Below are 17,909 nucleotides of genomic sequence, written 5' to 3' on the forward strand. Positions count from 1 at the left end.
TAAAGAAATTGCTGCTGGAAAAGTTAATGGCAGTTCTGTGCTTGGGCCACCTCTATCCACAATCTGTATCCACGATTTGGCTGAGAAGATCAAATGTTATTTCCAGATTTGCTGATGAAAGACCACAAAATGAGAGCAGTGACGAAGATGCAGAGAGGATTCAAGGGGATGTAGATTAGCTTGGTGAGTGGGCAAAACTGGAGTACTGTGTGAAAAATGTGAGGTTATCTACTTCAGTTGAAGAAAAATGTTGAAAGTTTTCATTGAATGGTGAGAGATTAGGTGATGTTGATGTTCAAAGGGATATGGGTGTCCTTGTTCACCAGTCGCTGAAAGCTAGCTAGAGATACAAGACTGCAGATGCTGGAATCTGGAGCCACAAACAAGATGCTGGAGCAACTCAGTAAGTCAGACAGCATCTGTGGAGGGAAATGGATAGTTGTTCCACTGTCCCTTCCTCCCATCCTAAGGGCAGTCTCCTTCCCTCTTTTCCCCACCCTCACCCCAATCAATATCCTGGGGGTCAATATTTACCAGAAACACAACTAGCCCAGCCACATAAATACTGTGGTAGAAGGATAGAAGAGCAGGTAAGAAGCTGTGTCTCTGCCGTGAGTGATTCATTTCCTAACACCCAAAGGTCTTTCCATCATCTACAAGCCTCAAGCCATGCGAGTAATGGTGTACTCTCCACTCTGCATCATCAACAACTCTCAAAAAGGTCAAAACCATCCAGGAAAAGTCAACCACTTGATTGGTACCCCCTTCACCATTGGTGCACAGTGGCAACAGTGAGTACCATCTATAAATTGCTCTGTAGTTACTTACCCAGGTTACTCTGACGGCACTTCCCAAACCCATGATCTCTACTACTGGGAAGGTCAAGGGCAGTGGGTGCATGGGAACACCATTGCAGGTTCCTTTCCAAGTTGCACATCACCCTACTTGGAAATATATTACTAGGCCTACATTATCACTAAGTCTAAGTCCTGGAACTCTGTCACCAACAGCACTGTGGAAGTACTCCCACCAGAGGACAGCCATTCAGGAAGGTGGCTTATCACCATCTTCTCAAGGGCAGCAGGGGATGGCCAATAGATACCTTGCCAATGACACCAGACCCTGGAAAGGAATACTGTTACATTTTTGGAGAAAAATTACTGGTTAATGGGGGAGTGCAGTGAACATTCACCAGGCTGTTTCTAGTGTTGATGTGTCTGTCAAGTGGGTAAGACCCCTGCTCTCTCGAGTTTAGGGAAGTGATCTTATTCAAAAATAGGAAATTCTTAGCAAATGCAAGAGGGTAAATGTGGGAAGGGTGTTTCCCATGGTTGGGGAATCTAAAACTAGGGGGTCACAGACTCGGATTAGATTAGTTTATTGTCAATTTAATCTATTTTAGTGGCCTACCCCTTAATCTAAATTAAGGAGTAAACCATTTAGGACTGAAATGAGGAGAGATTTCTTCACTCATTAAGTGGTTAACCTTTAGAATTTTCTATGAGGGTTATGCAGACTCAGTCATTAATTGCATTTAACACAGATTGATAGATTTCTGAATGTTAAAGGAATCAAAGGATGTGGGGATAGGGCAGGAACATGATGTTTGAGGTAGAAAGACAGATCTGATCTTGTTGAATAGCGGAGCAGACCTGAAGGGCTGAATGACCTCCTCCTGCTCCTATTTCTTATTTTCTTATATTCTCCTATTGTTGGGGCCGCACTCAACCTTTTCCATTGTCATCTATGTTATGGATGCCTCCTGCACCAATGCCTCTGTGGTCCTGTTGTTCTCTTTCACATTTATGTATTGCTCTAGCAACATTAGATACAATATTATTCCACACCCATGCTGACAAAAACCAAAACTACCTTGCCATCCTTTGTCCTGACCCCTCCACATACTCTAATTTGTAACAATACTTGACACCCAATAGGAGATAAGCAGAAATTTGCTGCCGCTAAATATTGGGAAGCCCAAAGCCATTGCCATCATTCCTCAGTTCCTAGCTGCCTGTTCATCCCTTCCCCAGCATTTGGTTAAAACGTTGATAATTATACATGCTCAGCGAACCTTCAGCCACATTCATGGTGAGAGAGATGGTCTAGGAGGGTGGTATTTAGATTCCCAAGGCATTGGGACTGGTTGTAGGGAAGGTGGGATTGATACAACTAAGTAGGTCACATCAAGGCAGGGCCAGCACCAATATTCTCATGGGGGGGTTTAGTAGTTCTGTTGGGGAGGGTTTAAACTAGTATCCTGGGGGATGGGTACCTGAGCAGGGAGTAGAGGAGAAGGAAACAAGGATAGAAATGAATGATAAATTGGAAGTGAGGGGAAAGAAGGGCAAAAAACAAATCGAGCCACAATTGGCCACTGGACAATGTAAGGAAAGGTGGTGAAAAGATGAAATTAAGAGCTCTATATCTAAGTGCACACATCATCCCAACCAAAACCAATGACTTAACATCACAAATAGAGATAAACAGCTATTATTTGGTAGGTACAAGAAAGACATGGTTACAGAAAGAACAAAGCTGGGAACTCAATATTCATGAATGTGTGAACTTATAGATTCATAGAGTTATACAGCGCAAGAATAGGCCCTTTGGCCCAGCTCATCCATGCCAACTAGGATGCCTATCTAAACTATTTGCATTTAATGCATATGCCTGCATTTGGCCTGTATCCCTTTAATCCTTTCCTATCCATGTACCTGTCCAAATGATTTTTAAATATTGTAATTGTACTGCCTTTACCACTTCATTCTATATACCCACCACCCTCTGTGGAAAAACCTGCCCCTTAGATCCTCTTTTAATTTTAATCCTCCCACTTTAAACCTATACCCTACAGTTTTAAACTCCCCTATCCTGGGATAAAGACTGTTTACCCTATCTATGCCCCTCCATAACTTCATAAACCTCTATAAGGTCACCCCTTATAACTCAGCCCTCCAGTCCAGGCAACATCCTTGTGAATTTTTTCCACATCCTCTGCATTTCTATGAAAGACAGGCAGGAAGGAAAAGGTGGTGGGGTAGCTCTGCTAATAGGAGATAAAATAAATAATGAGAGACAATCCAGCCTTAGAATATCTAGTGTTCATTTCGGTGGAGATAAACAAAATACCATGGGAAAGAAGACTGCGGTCGGAGTAGTGCTCTGCAGCAAAGAATATAAATCAAGAAATAATATAGACGTGTAAAAAGAGGATTGCATTAATCATGGTTGATTTTAATCTTCATATCTATGTTGGGTTAATCAAATTGGAAATGGTAGCCACGAGAATGAATCCATAGAGTGCATTGTGATAGTTTCCTAGAGTGATATATTATGGAGCCAAACAGGGACAGGCTATTTTGGATTTAGTGATGTGTAATGAGACAGGTTTAATAAATGATCTCAGAGTAAAAGATACCCAAAGAAATAGTGATCACAGCATAATAGAATTTACCAATCTGCTCAAGAGTTCAAAACTTGGATCTGAAATATCCGGGTAAATCCTAAATAAGGGAAATTACAGAGAAATATGGATAGAGTTGGCTAAAGTAGACAGGACAACAGATTAGCAGCTAAGACAATAGACAAGTAGTGGCAGATATTTAACGAGGCAATTCATGACTGCCAGCAAAAATATATCTCAATGAGGCAGAAGGATTCTAAGGGGGATGTGACTCATCCACAGCTGACTGTGGAAGTTAAGGAACGCATTAAGTTGAAAGAGAAAACATATTAAGTGGCAAAAATTTGAGGTAGCCCCAAAGATTGGTATCCAGCAAAAAAATAAAGAATGAGAAATTTAACTATGAGGGCAAAGTAATGAGAAATATAAAATGGGTTTGTGTAACTACACATATAGGAGAGAAGAGAGAGGTCAAAGTGAATACTGAGTCTGGAGAAATAGTTATGGGGAACAAAGAAATAGCAGAGGAATTAGACAGATATTTTGCGCAGTTTATGATAGAAGATGCTACAAACATTCTTTTAATATTAAAGAAATGGGGGAAGAATTAAATACCAGCCTTTTTACTAAGAATTAGTCATAGAGTCATACAGTATGGAATAGTCCCTTTGGCTCATCGAGTCCGTGCTGACCATCAAGCACCCGTTTATACTAACCCTACGCTATCCCATTTTATTTTCACTACATTCAACTCCGGCCAGATTTTACTCACTAGAGGCAATTTACAGAAGCCAATTAGCCTGCCTGTGAGAGAAAACTAGAGCACCCAGCGGAAACCCACAAGGTCACAGGGAGATCGTGCAAATTTCGTATGGACAATGCCAGAGGTCAGGATTGAACCCAGGTTGCTGGTGCTGTGATGCATCATTGTATATCATGGGATTAAAGGTTCATAGGTCTCCTGGACCTGATAGTTTGCATCTTACAACCCTAAAAGAATAGGCAACAGCAATAATAGATGCACTGCGTTTACTCTTCCAAAAATCCTCAGATTCTGGAGAAGTACTGGAGGATTGGGAAGCAGCCAATGTCGTACTCTTGTTCAAGAAAGGTGGGAGGCAACAAGTGGGTAATTACAAGCAAGTTATCTTAATATCTATTATTAGAGAATGTTACAATTATTTATTAAGAGGTAGTAGAAGAACATTGGAAAGTCATATGCTGATCATGCAGAGTTAGTATTGCTTCTTTTAGTGAAAATTATGTTAACAAATTAGTTAGCATTCTTTGAGGAGATACCAGCCAGAGTGGTGAGAGGAACCAGTAGATGTGAAATACTTGGATTTCCAAAAGATGTTCAGCAAGTCAAGAACTATAAGGAAGAAGAACAGAAGTAGGCAGTTTGGCCACTCGAAGTTGCTGCACCATTCAATGAGATCATGGTTGAGCATCACTTTCCCATTCTACCCCCATAACCCTTGATTCCCTCACTGATTAAAAGGCTATCTCAGCATTGAATATTTTCAATGATTCAGCTCTACATTCCAAAGACTCACAACTTTGAGAGAAGAAATTCTTCCTCATCTCAGTCTTAAATGAGCACACCCTTATTCCGAGATTATGACTATGCGAAGAAACATCCTGCCAGCATTTTGCCTGTCAAGCTCTGTAAGAACTTCAATGAGATGGACTATCATTCTATTAAATTCCAACTTGTCCAACTGGTTAGGCAATCTCTCCATACCTGGGACCATCCTACTAAACCTTCTTTGAACTGCCTTCAATAATGATCTGGCTTTCCTTAAATAAGGGGACCAAAACACCATACAGTATTTTGAATGCGGTCTTATTAGTGCTTTGTACAGTTGTAGTAAGTCTTCCCTACTTTGGTACTCCAACCCCTTTGAAATAAGAGACACCATCCTACTAGAAATCCTGATTATCTGCCACATCTGTGTGCCAGCTTTCTGTGCTTCATGTATGAGGACCCCAAATCCTCTTGCACCGCAGCTTTCTCCTTTGAAATAATAATCTGTTTTACCTTCCTTCCTTCCAAAGTGAATGACTTAACATGTTCCCACATATGCTAACTTTTTGCATACTCACCTAACCTGTTAATATTATAGTGTTCTTGTAGCTTGCCTTTAACACTTTTGTATCATCCGCAAAGTTGGCTACAGTGCATTTGCTTCCTTCCTCCAAATCATGTGGTCTCAGCCCTGATCCCCGAGCTACCCCATTGATTACAGGTTGCCATTCTGAAAATGACCCCCCCACCCCACCATCTCGCTGGTTAGCTGGGAGGATGCTTCTCTTCCTTGGAGATTCTAGGACCAGTAAGCCCTCTGAATAAGGGATTGTAAGTGTTGAGTGCTGCAGAGGCTGAATCCTTGAATTTATTCAAAGCTGAGATAGATGTTTAATCAGGAGACATAAGCGACTGCAGATGTTGTAATCTGGCTCAAAAAATAAACTGCTGGAAGAGCTTAGTGGGTCAAGCAACATCTGTGGAGGCAAAGGAATGGTTGATGTTTTGGGTCGAGATCCTGCATCAGGACTGAGAGTATAGAGGGAAGACAGGCAGGAGAAAGAGGCAAGAGGGAGGGTTGGAGGTGATAGATGGAACCAAGTGAGGTGTGGAATGATGTGGTCGAGACCCTAACTGAGAGTGTAGAGGGAAGGTAGCTGGTATATAGAAGTGAGTGAGACAGAGGCTGGTAGGCGATAGGTAGAACCACAGTGGGGGGGGTTATCTGGGTCATGCTGGTTGCAGGCATGAACTGCTTCATTTTTTGAGAAATTATGAATGGAACTGAGCAATGTGTAATCATCAGTGATCATCCCCACTGCTGTTCTTGTGAAGGAAGGAAGGGAGGCAAAGATGATTGGGCTTCAGGACTGTCACGAGCAACACTTGCAGCAATGTCCTGGGGCTGGGATGATTGACTTCTGAAAACGATCTTCCTACAGCTTCTTGTGGGATCACTTAGCTCTGTCTATTACATGCTCCTTATTTCTGATTAGTATGTTTCAGCTTCACCAGGTTAGAACCATGTCTATAGCTATGTTTGGTGCTTCTCTGCACTCCTCATTGAGCTAGGGGTTGATGCCTTGGCTTGACTGTAGTGGCAGAGTGAGGGATATATCAAGCTTTGAGTTTATAGATGACAATGATGTATCTTCCTGTTCCTTTTGCTGATGATCCGCAGCATCTCACAGACCCCCAGTAGCGAGCTACCAGATCAGCTTCCCTCACATCACACTGATAGAGCCACAAAACAGATGGAGAGTATCCTCAATGAGAGGATGGGACTTTGTCTCTATGACGACTGTGTAGTGGTCCCTCCTATCAATATTGTCACAGACATAAAGTATCTGCAGCAGGTAGATTGATGAGGGCAGGATTATGTAGGCTTATCCCTTATGTTGGTTCATTGCCACCTGCTATAGACCCAATCTGGCAGCAGTACCCTTCATGACAGCTAGGTCAGTCAGTGGTGTGGTCACCAAGCAACTCTTTGGTGATGGACATTGAAGTACCCCACGCAGTGTACACTCAGAGCTCTTGCTACTTCCAATAATGAGCATTGCTCAACATAGAGCACTGATTCATTAACAGTGGGTCAAAATCAGGAGGTTTCCTTGCTTATGCTCAGTCTGATACCATGAGACTTCCATGGAGTCTAAAGTCAATGTTGAGAACTCCTCTTGCTCGTATACCATTACCACCATTTCAGGTGGGAAAGGATTGACCCAAGGATTATAATGGAGGGATCTGGAACATTGTCTGTTATACTTGCCAAGCTGTTGCATGTCTAGTCTGTGGGATAGCTCTTCTCAATTTAGACTTCCCAGGTAATCATGAGGAGGACTTGACAAGTTGATTGGGTTGGGAGTAACTTTGTCTAAATCCATGACCATTTTACCCTTTCTCTGTTTTAATATAATGGTTTGATGCAACTGATTGGCTTATGGCCATTTCAGGGGGTTGTCAAGCAAGAATAAGTGCAGGAATGGCATCAACCAGGAAGTGGGAGCAGTGCTAAAAGGGCAGCAATGGGAGCACGTAGTGTAATGGCAGGTTTGGAAGAGCAGCAATGAAGGTGCATATCTTGTTTGGCACAGAGAGAACACACAGTATACAAGCAACCTTCATTTGACAATATTGGCAGAGCTTGGAGGATGATGTTAGGGGCACACATCCCAGAAGTGGTGTTCGGAGGGCACCATTCTGAGGATCCAGTGTTGGAGCAACATTGGAATCAGTAGGTGCAATGTACAGTTTTACAGCAGAGTTAGTATGTGATGTATATGTAGCACTATAGGCTTCCATGGGTTACAGACAACATTTGTATCTAAATATATCACTTGGTTATTATGCTGTTTTTAGTTTTAGCATCGTCGTTGGGATTACCAGCAGCTGAGCTATCAAATTCTGCAGTTGCTTTTGGGAAATTATGGAGGATTATACAAATCCTACATTTTGTCAGGTTATTGCTAAGTCTATTACCAGGAAATGTCTTTCTCTTAAACACCAAAACTTCTATAAATGCGAGGCACGCCAGTCTACGATTCAATAGTAGGATATTGACTTTGGGGGTATGTAATCAAAAGTGCATCCGATCTATTTGCTTACAGTTTTAAAATCCTGACATTACTCTTTACAGATTCCGACGTGTGTTTGTATTTTCTGTGCCTTTATTTTTACTTTTTTCCCTTTTGTTTTAATCTCAGTTTGGATGTTGCTTGTAAGCCAGCACTTAGTTACCATTTCTACCTGTCCTGGCAACTGTATAAGTCTGAGAATCAACCATGTCATGCATAACAGGTTATGTATAAGGCAAATCAGACCAGGTGGAGATGGCACCGTTCCACCTTATCTTTGACTTCTACTGAGCGTCATCAGTAAGACTGCTATTTGCATCCTATTTCTGTAATTCTTGTTTACATGATAAATACAGAATAACCATGCATTAACGGTACTCAAGTTTAAATTCTAGCTCCAAGCATGTTTTTTTAAATGCTATGTTTAACCAATTACTATCATTTCAAAAATGTGTTCCTAATCAATTTGTCTCCCCCCTTTTAGTTTCCATTCTCTCAGGGAGAAGATAGGGTAATGAGTTTCTCCAGGCCTTACCACATTTTGTGACTAGTTATTGCAAAGTTTCACTCAAAGGATAATTTAAAACGTAAAACAAGCACATTTTGATGTATGTAGCTTTGAAAGTTTAATATAGTTCACTGAGTTGCAATCTACAAACCTCATTGATCATCTACATCTGTCCTTTAATATCCACAGTGGTGATTGCTTTGTAATAAGAAGGTGCACAGAATGATGCTGAATGGGGGAGAAAAGAGTCAATAATTAGATTTGGAAGCCTAAATGTGGAGAATAAGGGCAGGCTGGGAGTATGGCAATGTCAAGCAGAGCACAATACAATCCTGCAACTGAGCTGCCATGTAGATCTCTGATATTCTTTTCAATCAGGGAAATTTAAATTGGTGTTGCCCCTTTGTGCTTGAAACTAGTCCAAGGATTGCACACATTGCATACATGTTGAAAGTAGGTAGGGAAAATACAGTGAAGGCACTGTTGTATTGATGTAAAAATGGATATAAAGAAAAAGTAGGAGATGGTTGGTGGACAGATAATAAAATTCCCATGTTTAAAAAGGACTATTAAATTAATGTTGGTGGTAGGAAAGGCAATGAAATCCTTGTTCAAAGGTGTCACAAAAAATGAGAAAATAATAAAGAATTGTTGCCATGAATTTCAAAAGTTGTTTGGACAATTTTATTGAATTTTTACTTGCTTAAAGTATTATGCCAAAAAAGGAGGCCATTCAAACCCGTCGTTCTCAGCAGAGCAATCCTATCAATCCCATTTCTTTTCCCCCTCCAACTTAATCTATCTCACATACCCATCAATTACTGTCTGGTTCTTTTTCCACTTAGTCTGTTGGTACGTCATCAGGATGTGTGAAGAAACCAGAGCACCTACGGAAACACACATGGCTGAAGGGAGACATGCAAACTCACACAGACAACAACTGAGGTCAGGTTCAAACCGGTTCACCAGAGCTGAGACAGCAGCACCAACAGGGCTTTTATGAAGAAATCATTGAAAGGATAGTAATCAGTAGATGTAATCTTTTTTTAAAATTTAAAAAAAAATTTTATTTGCAGCGTGGTAACAGGCCCTTCCGGTCCAACGAGTCCGCACCGCCCATTTTAAACTCATATTAACCTAGCTGTACGTCTTTGGAATGTGGGAGGAAACCGGAGCACCTGGAGGAAACCCATGCAGACACGGGAGAACCTACAAACTCCTTACAGACAGCGACGGGAATTGAACCCCGATCGCTGGTGCTGTAATAGTGTCGCCAAATAGCCTTCAGGAGGGCACTGCTGATCAATGCCAGGATATGTGGAATGTGGGGACAAGTAGGAAGTAAGGAGTTCAGCAAAAAGATGGAAAGTTATGTGCTGTGTAAATGTTTTGGACTCTGGAATTGAAAGAACATGTTCAATATTTGCAAACAACACCAAATTGAGAATAATAGTTAAAACAGAGCAGAATGGCCAAAACATACAGGAACATATTACTGAAAATAGAACAAGCATCTAACTGGCAAAAGAACAGAAATGGGGAAACATGTGAGGTGATGTGTCTTGGAAGAATAGGAAGACTATCTACTGGAAAATGTGTTTAAATAGAGAAGAGGAGCTGGGGGTAGAAATACACAAAACGTAAAAGCATCAGTAGAGACAAGTAAGGACTTTTTAGCCAAAAGAAGAAAACAAGTGCTCGGATTAATTTCTGAATGGCTAAAATTTAAGAGGTAGTTTAGAACATAGAACAGTACAGCACAGTATGGGCCCTTCGGCCCAGATATAAACCTTATCCCTATTCAATCTATCCCCCTCTCTACTTCACCACCCATAATCCTCTATTTTTCTTTTGTCCATGTGCCTATCTAAGAGTCTCTTAAATGACCCTATCATACTGGCCCCTACCACCACCCCCAGCAGTGCATTCCAGGCAACCACCACTCTCTGTAAAAAAAAAACCTATCTCTGACATCTCCCCTGAACTTTCCTCCATGCACCTTAAACGGGTGACCTCAAGTATTGGCCATTGCTGCCCTGAGGAAAAGATGCTGGCTGTCCACTCTGTCTATGCCTCTCATAATCTTATACACCTCTATCAAGTCTCCTCTCATCCTCTGTTGCTCCAAAGAGAAAAGCCCTAACTCGCTCAACCTCTCCTCATAAGATATGCTCTCCAACCCAGGTAGCATCCTTGTAAATCTTCTCTGCAACCCCTCCAAAGCTTCCACATCCTTCCTATAATGTTGTGACCAGAACTGAACACAATATTCCAAGTGTGGTCTAACCAGAGTCTTATAGAGCTGCAACATTTCCTCTTGGCTCTTGAACTCAATCCCCCAGCTAATGAAGACCAGCATACCATATGCCTTTTTAACTGCCCTATCCACTTGTGAGGCAACTTTGAAGGATCTATGTACTTGGACCCCAAGATCTCTCTGTTCCTCCACACTGCTAAGAATTCTGCCATTAACCATGTACTCTGCCTTCAAATTCCTTCGTCCAAAGTGTATCACTTCACACTTCTCCGGATTGAACTCCATCTGCCACTTCTCCGCCCAGCTCTGCATCTAAATCCCATTGCAACCTATGACAACCTTCTTCACTATCTACTGCACCACCAACCCTCATGTCATCTGAAAGCTTACCAACCCGTCCTTCCACTTTCTCATTCAAATCATTTCTAAAAATCACAGAGCAGGTATCCCAGAACAGATCCCTGCAAAACATCACTAGTCACCGACCTCCAGGTCGAAAACTCCCCTTCTACAACCACTCTCTGCCTCCTGTGGCAAGCCAATTTCGAATCCACACAACCAATTTTTCATGGATCCCACACCTCATGACTTTCTGAATGAGCCTACCATGGGGAACCTTGTCAAATGCCTTGCTAAAATCCATATATACCACATCCACCGCACTGCCTTCATCAATTTGTCTTGTCACTTCCTTGGAAAACTATTAGGCTCGTGAGGCACGTCCTGCCCCTCATAAAGCCATGTTGACTATGTTTCTCCAAATGTTCATAAATCCTGTCCCTAAGAATCCTCTCCAATAGTTTGCCCACCACTGATGTCTATAACTCCCAGTACCACTCATATGTACCACCCTTTCCTGAACAATGGAACAATGTTTGCCATCCTCCAATCCTCCAGTACCACTCATATGGCCAGGGAGGACTCAAGGATCATTGTTAATGCTCCAGCAATCTCTTCCCTCACTTCCCATAGTAACCTGGATATCCTGTCCGACCCTGGGGACTTATCTATCCTAATGCTTTTTAGTAGCTTCAACACTGCTTCTTTCTTAACCTCGACATGCTCCAACACATTTGCCTGTTCTACGTTAACCTCACAATTGTCTAAGTCCTCTCCCTGGTGAACACTGAAGCAAAATATTCCTTTAGGACCTCCCCTACCTCCTTTGCCTCCAGACACATTTTTCCCCCCTTATCCCTGAGTGGTCGTACCCTCACCCTTGTCATCCTCTTGTTCCTCACATATGTGTAGAACACCTTAGGGTTTTCCTTAACCACTTGCCAAGGCCTTCTCATGTCCACTTCTAGCTCTCCTAAGTCCCTTCTTAAGCTCCTTCCTGGCTACTTTATAACTCTCAGGAGCCCTATCCGGTTTTTGCTTCCTAAACCTTAAATATGCTTCCTTCTTCCTCTTGACTAAACCTTCCTCTTGACTAAACCTTCCACCTCTCTTATTAGCCATGGTTCCTTCACCCTACCATCCTTTGTCTCAGTGGGACAAACCTATCTAGATCCCCATGCAAGTGGTCCCTAAACAACTTCCACATTTCTGCAGTGCAGGATGAATTATATGTTGTATCATACATTGAGAATATTGGAAACAATTGTGCTCTGTTAAGGAGAGCATACGGGGGCACTAGGGAAGATATGAAATACAAGAATGATCAGAAAACGTTAAACAGGTTTGGTCTCTTTTCTGATAAAACAAAATCCTTAAAGATTATTGAAGTGTTTAATAAGGTACACATAGAAAAGATATTTCCACTTCTGGCTGAGACCAGAATTAGGGGGCAGCATATATAAAGCAGTTATGAATAAATCAATGGGAATTCATGTGAATAATCTTCACCTGGGGACTGACTGGAATGTGGAACTTGACACTACAAGGAGTGGTCATGGCATCTAACTTGGATACATATGCGGCAAATGTGTGAAGGAGAAAGGAATATAGCGACATTAATGAAATTTTGTGAACAAGGATGGGAGATTGGGGCCCTTGCATGGAACATAAACATGACCAGAGATCTGTTGGGCCAAATGGCCTGTTTTTTGTTCTGTAAATACAATGTAAAGCCACTCAGTAAACATGAGAGTGGAACTGAGGTCAAGATCTGATCTTACTAACTAGCATCTGAGACCTTGAGAGACTGGAGGACCAACTTGGTTGTTACTGGATCTTTGAGTGAAAGTAATTGAAATAGCTGAGGCATAACATAACCATGGTTAAAGAGAGATAGGCAGAAACAAATGGTCTTGGTTTGTTACAGCAGCTAAATTTGAGCGGGACTCAGGTAACGATTTTCAGCAATGAGAAGTTGTGGTAAGGTAAAGGGGGTTGGGGGGGGCGGTGTGGTGGTGGTAAATCACCAAGTTTACGATAACCAGAATTGGGACAACAGGGAACAGGGAATGAGGCTAAGTGAAGAGCTGTCAAAGAGGGAGAACTGGCCAAAAAAATGATGTGCTGAATATCTTTCTGCCCCACACAAAGCAAAACATCTAGAACCTAACAATTCAACAGAACAGCTGTGATTTAAACAGTTATGAGAAGCATCATGCAGCAATGTCAGGGGAAGGAAACAGTGCAAGATGATTAAACTGGAGATGGTAGAGTTTTTCGGTGGAGCATTGGGAGCTTGGGGATTAAACTGTTCCTGTCTGAACCAGATTTAAATGTCATTGTTGCATAACTTCACTGGTGGTGATCAGATTGTGCTCAATGAATTTAATCTCTTTGAATTGAAATTTTGAAATATAGATCTGCTGGAGCTTTTTTATCTGCTTGCATTTTGATCTTGTACTTACGTGACTGCCTGTTGGGAAATTCATTCCCTGGCCTCTACAAGTGTTGTTATCTAGTCAGCTGGTAGGACACTGATATTGTCTGCTTGGGAGAATTATCCACCCATTCCTATTACACCCGTATCTGTGAGGAAGAGCTTGGCCTCTGTCTGACCGCAATCTGTAAAATTGATGGAGTTGGGTTTGGCGTGCAAACTCCCTGCGAATGTATCTACATGGTACTGTCCCAGTACCAAGCTACCAGTTCTACCAAAAGCAACTTTCAGAGGCCCGTAGAATCATCAATTTGCCTCCTATATTTTAGAAAATGATGCTTTAAGGAAAGGAATTAGAAACAACTTTTTATGGCACCTAAACAATCCAGAGTGCTTGCTACGGAACATACTTTAGATGTGTGATCACTGTTAGAGGAAAGCTTTGCTCACAAAAGTCACATATCCAAATGTACACTGAATATCTGTTTTGTTTTAATCCTGTTGGTCGAGGTATAAATATTGGCAAAGGTGTGAAAGATAACTCTCTTGCTTTTTACAAAATAGTGCTATGGGCTTTTTTTAAATCATTTGGGAAAGCTAATATGCAAATGTACAAATTAGGAACAGAAGTAGGCAAAAGAGTAATCAGGGTGAGAATGGGTCCTCTTAAGGGTCAGTGTGGTTGTCTATGTGTGGAGCCATGGGAGAAGGGCAACATCTTAAATGAATACTTCTCATTTAGATTTACCGTGGAGAAGGTCATAGAAGCTAGGGAATTCAGGGAAGAGTGCAGCGATGTCCTGAAACATTTTTGCATAATATCATTATGTTTCAGGACATTGCTGGTGTTGGCAATTTTGAGGCGCATAAAGGTGGATAAATCCCTGGGGCCCAGCCAAGTGAAGGATGTTGTGGGAAGCAAGTGAAGAAGGTGTGGACAGTGAATAAGATTGTCTAAGATTACAGCAGGATTTAGATCAACTGGGAAAGTGGGCAAAGGAAAGGCAGATGGAATTTAACTCAGACAAGTACAAAGTGGTGCATTTTGGGAAGCTACACCAGGGCAGGACTTACACAGTGAATGACAGGGCCCTGGCACAAGAGACCTAAGGGTACAAGTACATAGTTCCCAGAAAGTGGCGACACGCGTAGACAAGGTAATCAAGAAGGCATTTGGCACACTTGCCTTCGTTGCACAGGGCATTGGGTACAAGATTTGGGATGTCAGGTTACAGCTGTACAAGTCCTTGGCGAGACAGTGCCTAGAATATTGTGTATAGTTCTGGAATTGGAATTGGTTTATTATTGTCACTTGAACTAAGATACAGTGAAAACTTGTCTTGGATACCATTCGTACAGATCAATTCACTACACAGTGCATTGAGGTAGTACAAGGTACAACAATACAGAACGCAGAGTAAAGTGTCACAGCTACAGCGAAAGTGCAGTGCAGGTAGACAATAATGTACAAGGTTATAATGAGGTAGATTGTCAGGTCAAGAGTCCATCTTATCGTACTAGGGAATTGTTCGATAGTCTTATTACAGCGGGATAGAAGCCTGGTGGTCACCATACTATAGGAAGGACGTGATTAGGCGAGAAGGTGCGGAAAAGATTTACAAGGATAATGCTGGGACTGGAGGGCTTGAGTTATAAGGAGAGACTGTATAGGCTGGGACTGCCTTGGAGCACAGGAGGCTGAGGGATGATCTTATAGAGGTTTATAAAATGAGGGGGCATAGATAAGGTAGATGGCCATGGGTTTTTTATTCCCTGGGTAGGAGAGTCTAAAACTATAGGGCATAGGTTGAAAGTGAGAGGGGAAAGATTTAAAGGGGACCTGACAGACAAGTTTGTAAGAGGGTAGTGGGTATATGGAACAAGTTGCCAGAGGGAGTGGCAAAGATGGGTACAATTACAATGTTTAAAAAACATTTGGAGAGTTACATGGACAGAAAAGGTTTAGAGGGATGTGGGCCAAAACATAGGCACATGGCACTAGCTCAGGAAGGCACCTTGGTTGGCATGGGTGAAATGCCTGTTTCCATGCTGCATAACTACTACTCGGCCATTCAGCCTGTCAGGCCTGCGCTGCTATTTAATAAGATCGTGGCTGATCTAATTGTACCTTCAACTCTGCATTTTTCTCTACTGTGGTAACCTTCCATTTTCTTACTTATCAAGAATCTATCCATCACTGCCTTAGAAATAGACTCACAACCCTGTGAGAAAACAAAAAATGCCTTGTCTCTGTCTTAAATGGGTGATCCCTTAATTTTAAAGTGATCCTTAGTTCTAGTTTCTGCCACGAGAAGCATCATTCTCTCCACATCCACGCTGTCAAGGGCACTCAGGAGATTATATATTTCATATATATCAAATCACCTCTCACTCTTCTAAACACAAGAAAATACAAACCTAGTCTGTCCGACCTTTTCTTATATGAATGCCTGCCCATTCCAGAAATTTGTCTGGTAAACGTTCTTCTGATACATTAACATCCTTCCTTAAATAAAGAGAAAAATACTGTACCCCGTACCTCAGATATGGTCTCATCAACGCCCTTTGCAACTAAAGCATAATCTCCCTACTTTTGTATTCAATTTCCCTAGCAATAGAATTGAAATTGGTTTATTATTGTCACTTGTACTGAGGTACAATGAACAACTTGTCTTGCATACTGTTCATGCAGATGAATTCATTACACAGTGCACTGAGGTAGCACAAGGTAAAACAATACAGATCGCAGAGTAGTGTCACAGCTACGGATGTAGGCAAACAATAAGGTGCAAGGTCATAACGAGGTAGATTATGATGTCAAGAGTCCATCTTACCGTACTAGGGAACCATTCAATAGTCTTATAACAGCGGAATAGAAGCTGTCTTTGTGCCTGGTCGTATGTGCTATCAGGCTTTTGTATCTTCTGCCTGATGGGAGGTGGGAGAAGAGAGAATGTCCTGGGTGGGTGGGGTCTTTCATTATGCTGTCTACTGAGGCAGCGAGAAGTATAGACAGTCCATGGAGGGGAGGCTAGTTTCCATGATGTGCTAAGCTATGTCCACAACTCTCTGCAGTTTCTTGCAGTCCTAGGCAGAGCAGTTGCCATACCAAGCTGTCATGCATCCAGGTAGGATGCTTTCTATGGTGCATTGATAAATGGGTCAAGGGGGACATGCCAGATTTCTTTAGTCTCCTGAGGAAGTAGAGGCACTGATGAGCTTTCTTGGCCATGGCATCTATGTGTTTGGAAAGGGAAAGCTGGTGATGTTCACTCCTGGGAACTTGAAGCTCTCAACCCTCTTGACCTCATCACCATTGATGTAGACAGGGCATGTGCACTGCCCTCCTTTCTAAAGTCAAACACCAGCTCTTTTGTTTTGCTGACAATAGGTGATAACATTCTGTTGGCTTTCCTAAATACTTGCAATACCTGGGTACTGTTTCTTTTTGAATCATGCACTTGCATACCCAGATCCATCTACATATTGGAGCTTTGCAATCTCTCACTATTTAGTTAACATATTACTTTTCCAATCTTCTGCCAAAATGGACATTTTCCCATTTTCCCACATTGTACTCCATTTACCAGATCTTTGCCCATTCTCTGAACCTGTCCATCTCCCTTTGTAGCCTCCTTGTGTCCTCTTCACAATTTACTGTTCTACCTACCTTGAACTTCATGAGCAAACTCAGCTACCATCCCTCAGTGCCTTTATCTAAGTTTATAAGTAAATTGGTAAAAAGTTGAGGTCTCAACACTGATCCATGTGGCACATCTTGCCATCCAGAAAAGGACCTAGATTGCCAACTCTCTTTCCTGTTATCCAGCCAATCTTTTTTCTGTGCTGATATGTTGCCTTCTACATTATGAGCTTTTATTTTTCACTACAATTTTTATCTGGTACTAAATGAAATCATACGTGGATTCCCCTTTATCCACAGCATGCTACTTTGTCAAAGACATCCAATTTGTCAAATGTGATTTCCCTTTCACAATATAATGTTGACTTTGGCTGATTACCTTGAATTTTCCTTAAGTACTCTGTTATAATATCTTTAACAATAACTTCTCTATGACAGACGTTAAGCTAACTAGCCTGCAGTTTCCTGCTTTCCGTCTCTCCCCCCCACCCCCCCCACCCCTACCTCTGAATAATGTCCTCAATTTAATTTGTAACCTAAAAGACACCTCTCTCATTGGAGTGCATTGAGTATTATCCTAAATTTTGGGGCTCAAGTCTCTGGAATGGGTCTGGAACCCAAACTATCTAATTATGGTGACAATACTATCTACTGAACTGCATTGCATTTCCTCTGTAGCTGTGACACTCTACTCTGTATTCCGTTATTGTTTTT

The 17,909-nt window shown here is 41.8% G+C and overlaps 1 protein-coding gene across 2 annotated transcripts in view; it reads left to right on the forward strand.

The window, feature by feature from the left end:
* Positions 1-17,909, forward strand: part of LOC127584413 (cytosolic purine 5'-nucleotidase-like) — a 171,960-nt gene that overhangs the window by 36,642 nt on the left and 117,409 nt on the right. The window contains exon 1 of one of the 2 annotated variants that reach the window (XM_052041204.1): positions 34-183. The exons of the other annotated variant lie outside the window; for it this stretch is intronic. The gene's annotated coding sequence lies outside the window, so the exon portion shown is untranslated. Of the gene's footprint in view, positions 1-33; positions 184-17,909 lie in introns of those variants that run through there. 2 annotated transcript variants of the gene reach the window in all.

Source organism: Pristis pectinata, chromosome 29 (genome assembly GCF_009764475.1).
Source record: "Pristis pectinata isolate sPriPec2 chromosome 29, sPriPec2.1.pri, whole genome shotgun sequence".
Taxonomy (NCBI): Eukaryota; Metazoa; Chordata; class Chondrichthyes; order Rhinopristiformes; family Pristidae; genus Pristis; species Pristis pectinata.